General features: G+C 44.1%; 1 protein-coding gene across 2 annotated transcripts in view; it reads right to left on the bottom strand.

Annotated features, from left to right (window-relative positions):
* adgra1b (adhesion G protein-coupled receptor A1b) overlaps window positions 1-16782 on the bottom strand; it is a 565267-nt gene that overhangs the window by 23610 nt on the left and 524875 nt on the right. The gene's annotated exons all lie outside the window — the stretch shown is intronic.

Genomic DNA, 16782 nt, shown 5'->3' with positions numbered 1-16782 from the left:
TTAGTCTCATGAGGGAAGATGAATATCTGAACAAATAAATCAACTAGTATAATTCAAGTTGGAAAATAATGAAACCTGGTTTTAGACATAATCCATAAAAACATCTCCTGAATACACGTTTCCTGCCATTTCTACCTTTGCATGATTTTTTAACCATATGAATGCCAAAGAAGCACCGTTTGCAGAGTGTATGGTTTTTAACATACTCGCTAAAATTCACAGCAGGTCCCCAGCATAACAGCAACCAAATTTTTGTTGTGGTTTTTTCTTATTATCAGCAGTCAGATTTATATAGCTGTTCACCACAAACATGAACTATCATGTCAACACAATAACCCAGAAAGGGATAGATACTGTGTATGCTGCATCCTGTCCAAGCCATTTAAAGAGGCGCAGTATCTTCCAATCTCTGGTAGACACAATATGCTGGAGTAACTCAGCGGGACAGGCAGCATCTCTGGAGAGAAGGATTGGGTGACGTTTCGGGTTGAGACCCTTCTTCAGACTGACTTGTTCAGTTCAGTCTGAAGAAGGGTCTCGACCCGAAATGTCACCCATTCCTTCTCTCCAGAGATGCTGCCTGACCTGCTGAGTTACTCCAGCATTTTGTGTCTACCTTTTGATTTAAACCAGCATCTGCAGTTTTTTTCCCTACAACTTTTCCAATCTCTAAAGGGGCCATGCATGGAAGGCAGAATTCCTAAAAAGGTGAAGTTCGCAGCTATTTTATTTGTTTAAAGGTATAGTACTTCATTTGGCATGTATACCGAGGTACAGTGAAATTAATTTTTGTATACAGTTCAGTACAAGTAATGCTTTACATGAGCACATAGATACATCTCAGATACAGTACAAGTGTACAGCAGCAGTACTTATTCTTCTTGCATATGTATCTTCAGTGTACTACTACTGTACACCTATGCTGTATCTGAGATGCTTTTCCAATATGTATCCACGTGCTTATGTAGAGTGATACGTGTACAGAACTGTATATTTACAAAAAAGAAGCTACAAAATTAACTAAGACCCTCTGAAAATAAAAAGAATCAAAATACACATTCACATTATTAGTTTTGAGGTTAAGTGCATTGAAGGAAGATGAGTTAGCTCCCACAGAAAGCTGCCTTTGCCCGCGTTTCCATCAGCGTTATACATCTGGCTGCTGGCTCCATCATCCTGCCACGGATTACTCTGGAACTACTGCTTACAGCTAATACCCTTGTATCCAGGAAGCATTAACCTCTTCTGCCCCATTTCCCAAGCCTCCACATACTTCCTGTAATGGGGTGGCCAGAACTGCATTCAATACCTCAAATGCAGTCCAACCAAAGTGTTATAACTTGCAACGTGACATTCAGGCTCTTATACCTAATGCCCCGACCAAGGCATATGGAATACTTACCTTCGTCGGTTCCACTTCTTTACCACTCTATCTACTTGTGTTGCTACTATCTAGGAGTGATGGACTTGGATCCCAGGATTCCTCTGTGCATCAAGGCTTACATTTGACCTTGCAAGGCACACCATGTCACTCTTTTTTAAAAACTTTTTTTTTAGAGATACAGCGCAGAAACAGGCCCTTTGGCCCACCGGGTCCGCACCGCCCAACGATCCCCACACACTAACACTATCCTACACCCACTAGGAACAATTTATTTATTTGGCCAGCCAATTAACCTACAAACCTGTACGTCTTTGGAGTGTGGGAGGAAACCGAAGATCTCGGAGAAAACCCACGCAGGTCACGGGGAGAACGTACAAACTCCGTACAGACGGCACCCGTAGTCGGGATCGAACCTGAGTCTCCGGCGCTGCATTCGCTGTAAGGCAGCAACTTACAGCGAGCAACTTATAGGAGCAAAGAGGTCCTTCTACAGTTGTACCGGGCCCTGGTGAGACCGCACCTGGAGTACTGTGTGCAGTTTTGGTCTCCAAATTTGAGGAAGGATATTCTTGCTATGGAGGGCGTGCAGCGTAGGTTCACTAGGTTAATTCCCGGAATGGCGGGACTGTCTTATGTTGAAAGGCTGGAGCGATTGGGCTTGTATACACTGGAATTTAGAAGGATGAGGGGGGATCTTATTGAAACATATAAGATAATTAGGGGATTGGACACATTAGAGGCAGGAAACATGTTCCCAATGTTGGGGGAGTCCAGAACAAGGGGCCACAGTTTAAGAATAAGGGGTAGGCCATTTAGAACGGAGATGAGGAAGAACTTTTTCAGTCAGAGAGTGGTGAAGGTGTGGAATTCTCTGCCTCAGAAGGCAGTGGAGGCCAGTTCGTTGGATGCTTTCAAGAGAGAGCTGGATAGAGCTCTTAAGGATAGCGGAGTGAGGGGGTATGGGGAGAAGGCAGGAACGGGGTACTGATTGAGAGTGATCAGCCATGATCGCATTGAATGGCGGTGCTGGCTCGAAGGGCTGAATGGCCTACACCTGCACCTATTGTCTATTGTCTATTGTCTATTGTCTAACTCTACCGCTGCGCCACCTTGCCCAGATTAAACTCCACCTTCCATTTTCCCACCTGTATCTGTAACTGATCTCTCTCCTGCTGTATCTTTTGATGACCCTGTTCCACTGTCTGCAACTCAGCCATGTACTTGCATCGGCTGAAAACCCACCAACCAACTCGTCTGCATTTTTGTGTACGTTAACATAGACATCACAAAACAACAGAGCCCCAGCACTGATCCCCTGCAGAACACCACTAGTTGCCGACCTCCAGCCACAATAACACCACCACTTCTGACCACTGCCAGTATTCCAGCATAAACAATGGGGTGCATCCTGAGCATTTTCAGAACCAGTGTGTTTGAGAGTCGGCCGATAAGCCCTCGCTGAGAACCATGGCTTTGCAGCAACCGAGGTCTGATGCCAAGCCAGTATTTACAGGCGTTTGCTTGGCTGGAGATTTCTTATTAACAGTCTTCACATTTTGTCAGAAGATTGCCAAAATTGTATTGACACAACCAACTTCTGTTAATGTAAAGGAGAAAATATAATTATTGGGATTAAGTAAATCCTTCACTCTGAACATTCACTTATAACTAAATACCAAAATTCAAAACTTTATATTTTGCACGTTTAGCAAATTGAGCCTCATGTTTACATAAAAACACAGAAAATAGGTGCAGGAGGAGGCCTTTAGGCCCTTCGAGCCAGCATCGCCATTCATTGTGATCATGACTGATCATCCACAATCAGTAACCCGTGCCTGCCTTCTCCCCATATCCCTTGATTCCACTAGCCCCTAGAGCTCTATCTAACTCTCTTTTAAATTCATCCAGTGAATCGGCCTCCACTGCCTTCTGTGGCAGAGAATTCCACAAATTCACAACTCTCTGGGTGAAAAGGTTTTTTCTCATCTCAGTTTTAAATGGCCTCCCCTTTATCCTTAGACTGTGGCCCCTGGTTCTGGACTCCCCCAACATTGGGAACATTATTTCCTGCATCTAGCTTGTCCAGTCCTTTTATAACTATATATGTCTCTGTAAGATCCCCTCTCATCCTTCTAAACTCCAGTGAATACAAGCCCAGTCTTTCCTCATATGACAGTCCCTTTAGGACATGCAATGTAAAGATGTGGGAGAGGGAACTGTGTGCATGAAGGTTTGCAAGTGCAGTTTCCATCACAACAGCTCTTTTCACATTAACATACTGCAGCAGAAATTAACAAGACAGTTTATCATTTCCTGCTAAATTAAATTGATATTAATGACCTTGAAATTTGTGCATGTATTCCTCCGGGCAACCCCCAATTATACCAGATGAAACAGATTTGTTCTTTTTAATGGTCCTTAGACACCTGCCAATTTTATTGTGTAAAATGCATGGGTAACTTCCTCTGTTTGAGACACCCAGACAACGAATGTGATATTAAACAGAGAACAGCTGAGTATTTGGAAGAACTCTATGCACTCATCATGTAAAATACCTCTTCGGCATCACTCAGGAACAAACATAAAGATAGATTATCTCTTGCTATCTGTGAATTAGTATCCTATTGTTTCAGTTTCAGCTTAGTTTATTGTCACGTGTACTGTGAAAAGCTTTTGTTGCGTACTATGCAGTCAGCAGAAAGACAATACATGATTACAATTGAGCCATTTACTGTGTGCAGAAACATGATAAGGGAATATCGTTTAGTGCAAGGTAAAGCCAGCAAAGCCCGATCAAGGAAAGTCCGAGGGTCACCAAAGAGGTAGATAGTAGTTCAGCACTGCTCGCTGGTCTGTGGTAGGATGATTCAGCTGCCTGATAACAGCTGGGAAGAAACTGTCCCTGAATCTGGAGGTGTGCGTTTTCACACTTCAAAACCTTTTGCCCGATGGGAGAGAGAAGAAGAGGGAGTGGCCAGGGTGCGACTCGTCCTTAATTATGCCTCTGGCCTTGATCTTAGTTAAAGTAAGAAATGTTGATGTAGGAGTAGAGATTTAAGAGTGTGGAACGATTGTAATATGTGTTTGTAGATCTGCTTCCGTGGCTTGCACTCAAATAGTCGCCTGGGTTTGGCGCCATCTTGGAAGCTAGGAATGCTGGGAAAGCTAGGAATGCTTTGTTTCTTTGCTTTCTATGATTTCACCTGATCTGTAGATGTAATTAGAAGAGGAAAGTTGGATCTAGGAGGAGGGATATGATCTGCCGAAAGAGTCCATAAATGGGATTTGGATTATGGGTAAGTGTGCAACACCAAATGCAGTATCCAAAAAATCCTACAAAATTCCCTGGGAGTATAAGAAAACCAATATCGCATACTCTCTCAAGCCAACATCCCCAGCATTGAGGATGCTCAATTGCGTACATGGGACTTGCCATGTTGATCATATGCCTGGCAGCAGGCTCCAAAAATAGACATTCTGCTGTCAGTTCTGTCAGATGGGCAGAAGGAAAGATTCAACGGTAACGCTCAAAGCTTCCTCAAAGTTGTGTACCATCTCCACTGACGTCTGTGAACCTTTGGGCCATGACTGCTCAAAATGAGGAAGGAGCGGTGTGGATGGCATTAGGAACTCTGAGGATGCTGTGAATCGGGGACACAATGATACCGTGCATTTGCAGCACCTCATAAACCTCCCACCGCTTCCTGCCCCATCTGTGGAAGATTCTGCAGATACCACTGTGGCCTCATTAGCCGCAGCAGAACCGACAAAATCAGAGGCCTCAGAAGAGTGCACAAAGTAGGAATCAGAATCAGAACACTAAAAGTGGGCATGCAAAGCAAAGGGAAGTGTGTAGGAAAGAACTGCAGATGCTGGTTTGCGTCAAAGATAGACGCAAAATGACTCGACCCGAAACGTCACCCGTTCCTTGTATCCAGAGACTCTGCCTGTCCCGCTGAGTTACTTCAGCATTTTCTGTCTATGGAAAGCAAAGATAGGGCAGCAGAGCAAGAGAATTAATGGAAAGTTTGTACAGAATAGAGCTGAGCAGGATAGGTAAAAGGCTTAGAGTAGAAGATTAATAGAGTGGTGATTAGTCAATAGCATTATGTGATTATGATGATCTCATGATGGAATATAATTTCCACAGAGTGTCACAAGATTAACTTGGAATAATTGACAATGTGAGACTCAGGACCATTGTAAAGGCATTTAAATAGACAGACAAATATGAATGGGAAATTCAAATAAAAGGAATGGAAGGTCGATAAGAATGTGGTACAGATTATTATAAAGAGTTCAAAATAGCTCTGAATGGTTCCTGTCACCAGGCTGGATTCATTGATATTAGATCTATAAAACATCTAGGAAATCTGGTGCCAATTGTATGTTTTAACTAAATGGTCTGAAAACATGTTGTTACATGACTATCAGAGATAGATAATGATCACATTTTCCAAAAACATTTGGCAAAGAAACGTCAATCAGCGCCACCCATGTCAATTCTTTCCTTGTTATCTCCTGACAGTTAGCTAAAAACCATCAGAATACTCTCAAAAGTAAGAGCATTGCTTTAGGCAATCAGGGATTCTAAATTGAAAGCATGTGTGGACATACAGCAAAGTTTGTTTGAAGAAAATAAAGACTGAATTACTGTATGTCATGGTCTGCTTTCATTTAGACTAATCTATGTCTCTTGTATATTAGAAATGTTGTTTCTCCTTAAAGGGTGCATTGTTACAAACTCTGCATTACATGGATATAAACACAGATATCAACCAATATGACTCAACTCTTTCAAAAGATATGGAACTTACTGGTTGTCAATGAGACTCAAGGAACCAAACCCGATTCTTGGTTAAACTATCATGAATAAATCCTTAATCAAATTATATACAAATACTTTGAAATATAGGATTCTCGAGATATGTATGTAGCTTGCATAAATGGCAAACTGCAGCCAATTACCATCCATGTGCAATCATTTAAAATGTATTTTTGACATGTGGGAGTTGTTTAAAGACCAGTTGATCAGAGTTCAGGATTGGCATGTTCCAGTTAGATGGAGGGACGACTGTGGCAAGGTATGTAAACCTTGGACGACAAGACTGGTTGTGAATTTCGTGAAAAAGAAGAAGGAAGCACATATAGCTTTAGTTTAGTTTATTTTAGTGTTTAGGAAGATGAATTCAGACAGGGCTGCTGAGGAATGTAACGAAAGCAGGAAAGATCTTGAGCAGGGAATTAGGAGAACCAAAAGAGGCCTTGAATTGCCATAGCAAGTTGGATGAAGGCAATGCGCAGGGCCAGTTTCTGTTTGCACATGTAATGGTGGCTGCATGGAATGTGCTGCCAGGGGTAGTGGTGGAAACAGAAACGACAGTGGCTATCAAGGGGCTTTTGGACAGGCACATGATTATGCAGGGATGGAGGGAAATGGACCATGCATAGGCAGAAAGGATTAGTTTAATTTAACATTATGGTCAGCAAAGACATCGTGGTCAGTTCCTGTGGCATATTGTTCTCTCTTCTCCTTGAACATGTCCTTTCTCTCATGCAAACACCAAAAGATAAATTCTAAGTAAATAAGTTTGTGCAATGAAAAGGATCTCCCATGTTGATGCTCATGGTGAGGGAGCAGGTATGCTGCTTCAGACTAAGATTACTTTATGATTAAATAATCATAGACAAAGATTGGCTACATCAAATGGAAAATTTAAGAGATGATATTTTGTCATTTTTATTGCTTCTTTGAGGTCACATTCCAAGACTTTGTCCACGAGTCAGTTCAAAGAGTAAATAATTGATTATGAATATATATATATATGGGCAAAGCACACTCTCTGACAGGAGCCTTCAGTTAACCAGGCAGTGTGTTTGAAGAAACAATGGCAGATGCCTCAAAGCCAATTGATGAAACAAACACTGAATGAATTTGTCACTTGGACTGAGTTTATTTCAATTGTCTACTCCAGGGAGTTGTAGAAGCTTAGTCTGTGAACAGCTCAAAATAACGATAAATATATTTTTTTTTTTGGGGGGGGGGGGGGGGGGGGGTATAAGGAATCAAAGGATAATTGAATTGGGAAGGAAGCAGAATTGAGGTAAAAGTGCAGCCACAACTTTCCCAAATGAATAAGCAACATTCAGGAAATCACACAGTATATTACTGCTCCTTATTCTCAAGCATGTTTATATTAAGATCCCAAATTACAGATGGAAGCAGAATTGGACTCATTGATTTTGGTGCCAGAATGAGGTTGAATGTTTGGATTTGACCTTGTCTTTTTATGGATTTACACAACCACCGTAAACCCTCGTTATAACGAACCCTGAGGGGGAATGGTGTCCGTTACTGCCGATTGGCTGCAATAACCGAGTAAGGTGTAGGAGCCATTTTGCGTTTATTAGTTATTTTGGTATATTATTATATTACTTTGTATCCTGCTGTATTTGTGGACACTAAGAAGAGGTTAATACTATGCTTACGTACGGGCTTGGCGGAGACAGAGAGCCTCCAGCTACGACGTATTTCTTCAGTTCACGCGAAGAAGCAGCTGATAGAAGTTCAGCCAGAAGAAACTGCCGATATAAGTTGGCTAAAGGGCATCTTCCCATCCCCTCCCCTTTCTGCGTTCCACAGAGACCGTTCCCTCCATAACTACCTGGTCCACTCGTCCCTTCCTACCCAAACCACCCCATCCCCGGGCACTTTCCCCAGCAACCGAAGGAGATGCAACACCTGTCCCTTTACCTCCCCCCTCAACTCCATCCAAGGACCCAAACAGTCTTTCCAGGTGAGACAGAGGTTCACCTGCACCTCCTCCAACCTCATCTATTGTATCCGCTGCTCTAGATGTCAACTTCTTTACACCGGCGAAACCAAACGCAGGCTCGGCGATTGTTTCGCTCAACACCTTCGCTCAGTCCGCCTTAACCAACCTGATCTCCCGGTGGCTGAGCACTTCAACTCCCCCTCCCACTCCCAGTCTCACCTTTCTGTCATGGGCCTCCTCCAGTGCCATAGTGAGGCCCACTGGAAATTGGAGGAACAGCACCTCATATTTCGCTTGGGCAGCTTGCAGCCCAGTGGTATGAACATTGACTCTCCAACTTTAGATAGTTCCCCTGTCCCTCTCTTCCCCCCCTCCCCTTCCCAGTTCTCCCTCTAACTTCCTGTCTCCACCTATATCCTTCCTTTGTCCCGCCCCCCTGACATCAGTCTGAAGAAGGGTCTCAACCCGAAACGTCACCCATTCCTTCTCTCCTAAGATGCTGCCTGACCTGCTGAGTTACTCCAGCATTTTGTGAATAAATGCCTAATGATAGAAGACCAGGAAGAAATTTCTGCTGGAGATTCAGATCTGGCAGATCGTATAAGTCACGTAGGGTACGGTAGGACATTAGATTTTTACCAAGCTAATCAATAACAAGTTGATGACAAGAGATATGCCAATATGTCATATTGCAACTTCAAATAAATGACTAACTAATTCAAACGTCGTGGAGATCCCTGTTGTTGATTGTATGCATATAACAAAATATCGCTCCAACTATCCTACGTCAACGGCAGCTTTAGAGCTTGATAAGAAAGACGAGAGCTGGCCGTAATATAAGGTATTATCATTATATGTAGTTGAAACAAAGAACTGCAGATGATGGCTAATACACAAAAGAACACAATGTGCTGGAGGCACTCAGCAGCTCAGATAGCATCTCTGGAGAACATGGATAGGTGAGATGTCAGGACCCTTCTTCAGACTGATTCAATCTGTGAGTTACTCCAGCACTTTGTCTAGTTTCACATTAAAACTAGGTCCCAATGCCGCTGGTCTGCATCAACGATCCCTTCTTCACTAGCTGCCCCATGGTCCAGTTGATGCCTCTGTTGCTGTGGCTCACGTTGTATCCCCTGGCCCCCAGCTCTTTCTTCAGGCCGCTACCAATGACAGGATGCTCTCGGTCACCATGGGGCTCCCTCCCCTCTCACCGACTGTCGTCTCGCTCTGTCGGCTGTTGCTTTGTCTGTTTCCCTACCACCGCCACCTCCTCCTCCTTCTAGCTCACAGTCGCTGACATGTTCCGAGGCAGAATTTGTTGGTGAGTCTGGGGAAGATGGAGGATGAAGCGGTGGTGTCAGTGGGGGGGAGAGGCTGAGTGAACGGAGCGTCGGGGGAAGGAGGTGGCGGAGGTGCGGCGGGTGAACAAAGCGACGGTCAACAGGGAGAAGCGGCAGGTGGTGAGAGGGGAGGGAGCCCCACGGTGACCAAGGGCGTCCTGTCGGTGGCGGCGCCCTGAAGAAAGTGCTGTCCCCAGGGGCTACAACGTGAGCCACAACAACAGCCGCACCCACCGTACGGTGGGTGAAGAAGGGTCGCTGGTGCACCTTGCGAGTCGGGAGTGGTGTTGGAGGACGGGCTGTAAGCGTCCGGGAAGATGGTGGGAGCCCGGGATGGCATCAGCAGGTCCCTCCACTATATCCAAAATCTGTTATAAAGTGGTCTGTTTAAATGAGGATTTACTGTACTTAATTATACTGCTATGTTGCAGCTACATTATAAATTATGCTTAAAATTAGACAAAGTATTTCTGATTATGTAACAATTTGACTGAACAAAAAAGGCCTGTGTAGGTTTATAGGGGCTGGGCTTTCTTCACTTATTCAACATATTCACTTACTAGACCAAGTGGACCCGTTGGGCCCAAACCTCTCCTGCATTGGTGCAGCACCCTCTCCTCCCAACCTCACTCCCTTCCCCCCTCCCCCCCTCTCTCCACCCCCTCCCTCCCCCCCTCCCTACCCCTCCCCTTCCCCTCCACCTCCCCCCTCCCACCAACCCCCTCCTCCCCTCCCCCTCCCCTCTTCCCCTCCCACCCCACTCCACCCCCATCAACACCCCCCTTATCCTCCCTCCTCCCCCCGTCTTCCCTCCCCCCTCCCTCCCAGGGAGATAGATTTAAACATTAAAATGTGAATCACTTTAAAAATATAACATTGATTTCAATGAAACTTCTTCCATTAGCACCAAAGGGACAACGGTGAGCAAGGCCTGCCTAAAATTGTCATGCTATCGTGTGCCGTTTTGGCTGTAGTTCAGGAACAAACAAACAAACAAACGAGAGTTTTAGTCTATAGATGTTTGAAATTTTGTGAAATTAATGGAGACTGGTATATCATTTTCAGAATTATTCATTTTGCTAGCCATAAAATAATAGTTTAATAAATACATGCACACGTTGAGGTTTATAACTAAAATATAGCTTAATATTTTTAATTCATTTTATGGGTTCAAGTGTGAAGGCCATTATCTATTGTTCACCATTTATGGTGTCAATATTATGTTAATTACCCAAGGATGCTTGCTGAACAATGACTCTAATCTATTTAGTGATTAAAGAATTGTTAAAGATTCGACTTGGGTTGGACATAATGGCTTTTGGGAATAATGTGGTTCTGGCACACATATAATCTGATAGCTATAATTTTGGTATTTGCAGCATTTTAAAAGAGACAAATGTTTAAAGGCATATTACAGATGGTGCTGGAAGAAGGGAAAGGTGTATGATGACAATTCTACAGATGCACAATATTGGGCTACATCACAACTTGGTTTACTAGGTTAATTCCCGGAATGGCGGGACTATCATATGTTGAAAGACTGGAGCGACTAGGCTTGTATACACTGGAATTTAGGAGGATGAGAGGAGATCTTATCGAAACGTATAAGATTATTAAGGGGTTGGACACGTTAGAGGCAGGAAACATGTTCCCAATGTTGGGGGAGTCCAGAACAAGGGGCCACAGTTTAAGAATAAGGGGTAGGCCATTTAGAACTGAGATGAGGAAAAACCTTTTCAGTCAGAGAGTTGTGAATCTGTGGAATTCTCTGCCTCAGAAGGCAGTGGAGGCCAATTCTCTGAATGCATTCAAGAGAGAGCTAGATAGAGCTCTTAAGGAGAGCGGAGTCAGGGGGTATGGGGAGAAGGCAGGAACGGGGTACTGATTGAGAATGATCAGCCATGATCACATTGAATGGCTCGAAGGGCCGCATGGCCTCCTCCTGCACCTATTGTCTATTGTCTATTGGTTGGGCAACAGCTCTGAACAAGGCTGCAGGACATTGCAAACAGTTCGATGAAGTTCGATGCAATAGATGAGTCTATTGTGCATATCAGCCTACCCTCCCTCCCATCTCCATCTACACTTCAAACTGTCTTGGTAAAGCAGCCAATGTAATCAAGGGCCATTTCCCTATTCCCATCCCCCCATTTGGGAGAAGATTGAAAAGTGTGAAAGCATATAGCGCCAGATTCAGGAACAGGTTGTTCCTCACTGTTCTCAGGCTCACGAGTGGACATCTCATCTGCTACGCTGTAACACTATATTCTGCACTTTGTTTCCTTTCTCTTTTGCAATACCCAATGCACTCACAAATGGTTTGATAGTACTAATGTTTGGTCAGGCAGCATCTCAGGAGAGAAGGAATGGGTGACCCGAAACGTCACCCATTCCTTCTCTCCTGAGATGCTGCCTGACCTGCTGAGTTACTCCAGCATTTTGTGAAATAAATACCTTCCATTTGTACCAGCATCTGCAGTTATTTTCTAGCAGTACTAATGTCTGGTGTGATTTGTTTGGGAGCATGTTTTTCACTGCAGCTCAGTACACTTGACGATAATAAACCACAATAATACCAATTCTTAAAAGTACGGAGACCGTTGGATGATCTTCCACTACTCAGGCTAGAAACATCATAAGGTAGAATTCATGGAGAGGGATGAATGGGAAGCCAATAAGGTGGTTCTGAATAAGACAAGACCCTGGAAGAATGAAGGACATATGATTTATTAACTCAGAGTTGAGGTTGGTGGCACCATAGAACTGGCAGTGATCAATTCTAGAAAAGTCACTGCCTTAAACCCCTGTCCCACTTATCAATGGAAACAGGATGAACCTAAGCTCAATTTTGAGTGTCAGAGCAAAGGGTCTGAATGCTTATGTAAATGTGATATTTCAGTTATTTCTTTTTAATTACTTTGCAAAAATTTCTAAACACCTGTTTTCACTTCTTAATTCTGGGGTATTGTGTGTGGATTGATGATTAAAAAAAAAAGAATTTAATCCATTTTTAAATAGGCTGTAAAGTAACAAAATGTGGAAAAGGTGAAGGGGCCTGAATGCACTGCATGACCTGATGCAGGAAAAGAAGTCTGACAGCACGGGCGGCACGGTGGCGCAGCGGTAGAGTTGCTGCTTTACAGCGAATGCAGCGCCGGAGACTCAGGTTCGATCCTGACTACGGGTGCTGTACTGTACGGAGTTTGTACATTCTTCCCCGTGACCTGCGTGGGTTTTCTCCGAGATCTTCGGTTTCCTCCCACACTCCAAAGACGTGCAGGTTTGTAGGTTAATTAGCTGGGCAAATGTAAAAATTGTCCCTAGTGGGTGTAGGATAGTGTTAGTGTGCGGGGATCGCTGGGCAGCGCGGACCCGGTGGGCCGAAAGGCCTGTTTCTGCGCTGTATCTCTAAATCCAAAAATAAAAGCACAGGAACGTTTACAGGTTGAGATAAATACCAGAGAGAAAAGATTCAGAAGCAGCACACACATGGGAGATAACACACTGCCTCAAACAGCATTATAAAATAAATCAATAAATACAGGTTAGATCCCTGGAGGAATCTGGAAAAATAGTCCAGGACTGGGAGAGAAACCATTGCAGAAAATGTGTTGGTATTAGAAGGAATGGAACTAGGTCACCACAGTTCTATAGAGCTTGATAAAAGAGGGGCATCAGAGAAGGATGACACAATTGATCATGACAAATGACTTTAAAAGATCTGGAATATCAAAGCATGCAAAAGGGCAATTTGGTGCTTTAAGCCATAACTAAGTCTGAAGAAGGGTCTCGACCCGAAACGTCACCCATTCCTTCTCTCCTGAGATGCTGCCTGACCCGCTGAGTTACTCCAGCATTTTGTGTCTACCTACTGAGTCATTGGGATTGGTATTGATATTGATTTAGTAATGTCACGCATACTGACATACAGTGAAAAACGTTGTCTTGCATTTTATCCAGTAAATTCACAGCGTATATGAGTACGATCAGTCCATACATGAGTACAAAAGGTAGTGCAAAGAGAAAAATAACCAGATGTAGTGCCACAATAACAGTGCTGTTGTGTTGCGTGCACTGTGGCTCCAGAGAAGGTACAAGGGCCACCATGAGGAAGGCTGAGAGATTAGGGTCACAGTTCCAGCATACGAGAGGTCCATTCAGTAGTCTTATAATAGTGGCAATGGAGGAGCCACTTCTGAATCTGATGTGTTCTTTTGTATCTTCTGTCTGATGGGAGAGGGGAGAAGAGTGAATGTGTGGAGTGTATTATAGACAATAGACAATAGGCGCAGGAGTAGGCCATTCGGCCCTTCGAGCCAGCACCACCATTCAATGTGATCATGGCTGATCATTCTCAATCAGTACCGTTCCTGCCTTCTCCCCATACCCCCTGACTCCGCTATCCTTAACTGTTCCATCTAGCTCTCTCTTGAATGCATTCAGAGAATTGGATTCCACTGCCTTCTGAGGCAGAGAATTCCACAGATTTACAACTCTCTGACTGAAAAAGTTTTTCCTTATTTTGATTATGTTGGCTGCTTTTAGAAGGCAATGTGACGTGTACATGCAGTCGATTCGGGAGAAGGCTAGTTTGTGCAATGGACTGGGCTTCATCCACACAACTCTGTGATGTTTGTGGTGTGGGGCAGAGCTTTTACAAACCATGTTGTGATGCATCCTGATGGGATGCTTTCCACAAAGTTGGTAAAAGTCATTGCAGGCATGAAGATAGAATGCTACACTTCATCATACAGTGATGGAATGTAGCATTTCGTCACGACAAAATGCTGAAGTAACTCAGCGGGGCAGGCAGCATTTGGAGAGAAGGATTGGGTGTTGTTTCGGGTCGAGACCCTTCTTCAGACGGGTCAAAATTTCTCCAAATTTTCTTTGTCTCCTGAGGGAGTAGATGAATTGGTGTGCTCTCTATGCCATAGCATCAATATGATTGGACCAGGATAGATTAATGGTGATATTTACGTCCAGCAACTTGCTGAGAATAAATATGGCAGCTGCAAACGGCAGAAAATACCAATGAAACAACCGATTGGATAATCCCATTCAAATGAAAATAAGAAATATTTATAATGTTGGAAATATGAGATAAAAACAGAAAATGCTGGTCCGGAAGTATTTGTGGAAAGAGAAGCAGCGATAGCATTTCAATTCATGCACTCTTCATCAGAGCTGTTGTGTTCCGATGATAGTCTCCGACTGGGAGCATTAATTCTGTTTATAGTTTAGTACAGTTTCGTTTAGAGATACAGTGCGGAAACAGACCCTTTGGCCCACCGAGTCCATGCCGACCGGTGATCCCCGAACACTATCCTACACACACGAGGGACAATTTACAATTTTACCAAGCCAATTATCCTAGGAACCTGTACGTCTTTGGAGTGTGGGAGGAAACCGGAGCTCCTGGGGAAAACCCATGTAGGTGACGAGGGGATCGTCAAACTCCGTACTGATGGCACCCATAGTCAAGATCGAAGCCCGATCTCTGGCGCTGTGAGGCAGCAACTCTACCGCTGCGCCACCTTTCTTTCAACAGCTGCTGCCTGACCTGTTGATTGTTTCCAGTATCTTCTATCTTTATTTCTTAATACCTTTCAGTGATGTTGGTTGAGGCGTAAATACTGGTCAGGCTATCAGAAGGACACTGTTGCCATTTACCGAGAAACTCCATGCTGCATTTCACACACAAATTAGGAGCAGGAGCAGGTTATTTATTGAATGGCGGTGCTGGCTCGAAGGGCCGAATGGCCTACTCCTGCACCTGATTTCTATGTTTCTATGAGTCGTTGCAAATAGACAATAGACAATAGACAATAGACAATAGGTGCAGGAGTAGGCCATTCAGCCCTTCGAGCCAGCACCGCCATTCAATGTGATCATGGCTGATCACTCTCAATCAGTACCCCGTTCCTGCCTTCTCCCCATACCCCCTCACTCCGCTATCCTTAAGAGCGCTATCCAGCTCTCTCTTGAAAGCATCCAACGAACTGGCCTCCACTGCCTTCTGAGGCAGAGAATTCCACATCTTCACCACTCTCTGACTGAAAAAGTTCTTCCTCATCTCCGTTCTAAATGGCCTACCCCTTATTCTTAAACTGTGGCCCCTTGTTCTGGACTCCCCCAACATTGGGAACATGTTTCCTGCCTCTAATGTGTCCAATCCCCTAATTATCTTATATGTTTCAATAAGATCCCCCCTCATCCTTCTAAATTCCAGTGTATACAAGCCCAATCGCTCCAGCCTTTCAACATATGACAGTCCCGCCATTCCGGGAATTAACCTAGTGAACCTACGCTGCACGCCCTCCATAGCAAGAATATCCTTCCTCAAATTTGGAGACCAAAACTGCACACAGTACTCCAGGTGCGGTCTCACCAGGGCCCGGTACAACTGTAGAAGGACCTCTTTGCTCCTATACTCAACTCCTCTTGTTACGAAGGCCAACATTCCATTGGCTTTCTTCACTGCCTGCTGTACCTGCATGCTTCCTTTCATTGACTGATGCACTAGGACACCCAGATCTCGTTGAACTCCCCCTCCTCCTAACTTGACACCATTCAGATAATAATCTGCCTTTCTATTACTTCCAAAGTGAATAACCTCACACTTATCTACATTAAACTGCATCTGCCATGTATCCGCCCACTCACACAACCTGTCCAAGTCACCCTGCAGCCTTATTGCATCTTCCTCACAATTCACACTACCCCCCAGCTTAGTATCATCTGCAAATTTGCTAATGGTACTTTTAATCCCTTCGTCTAAGTCATTAATATATATCGTAAATAGCTGGGGTCCCAGCACCGAGCCTTGCGGTACCCCACTGGTCACTGCCTGCCATTCCGAAAGGGACCCATTTATCCCCACTCTTTGCTTTCTGTCTGTCAACCAATTTTCTATCCATGTCAGTACCCTACCCCCAATACCATGTGCACTAATGGTCCAGACGGTTATGTATTTTTGGCACCAGGATCTTCAAGGAAGTTTCTTCTGATATCTGCATATTAACGTCCAAGAGTGTTTGACAGAAAGCAAAGATACTAGAGGAACAAGATGGACCACTCCGTCGAAATCACCTACACTGAAGTGTAGTACGCAAAGGAGCGGAACGGCCGCCATTTTAGTAGGCAAAACCCGCCGTTCGCTATGCCTCTCGCAGTGTAATCAGTGTTGTGGGGGAACAGTATGTGTGATGATACCATTAAAATGCAGAATATATATCATCTATCAATTCACAGATTTTTGTTATTTTTCTTTTAAAAT

This window comes from Rhinoraja longicauda, chromosome 16 (genome assembly GCF_053455715.1).
Source record: "Rhinoraja longicauda isolate Sanriku21f chromosome 16, sRhiLon1.1, whole genome shotgun sequence".
NCBI classification, from domain to species: domain Eukaryota; kingdom Metazoa; phylum Chordata; class Chondrichthyes; order Rajiformes; family Arhynchobatidae; genus Rhinoraja; species Rhinoraja longicauda.
This window is presented reverse-complemented; position numbering and strand designations above follow the sequence as displayed.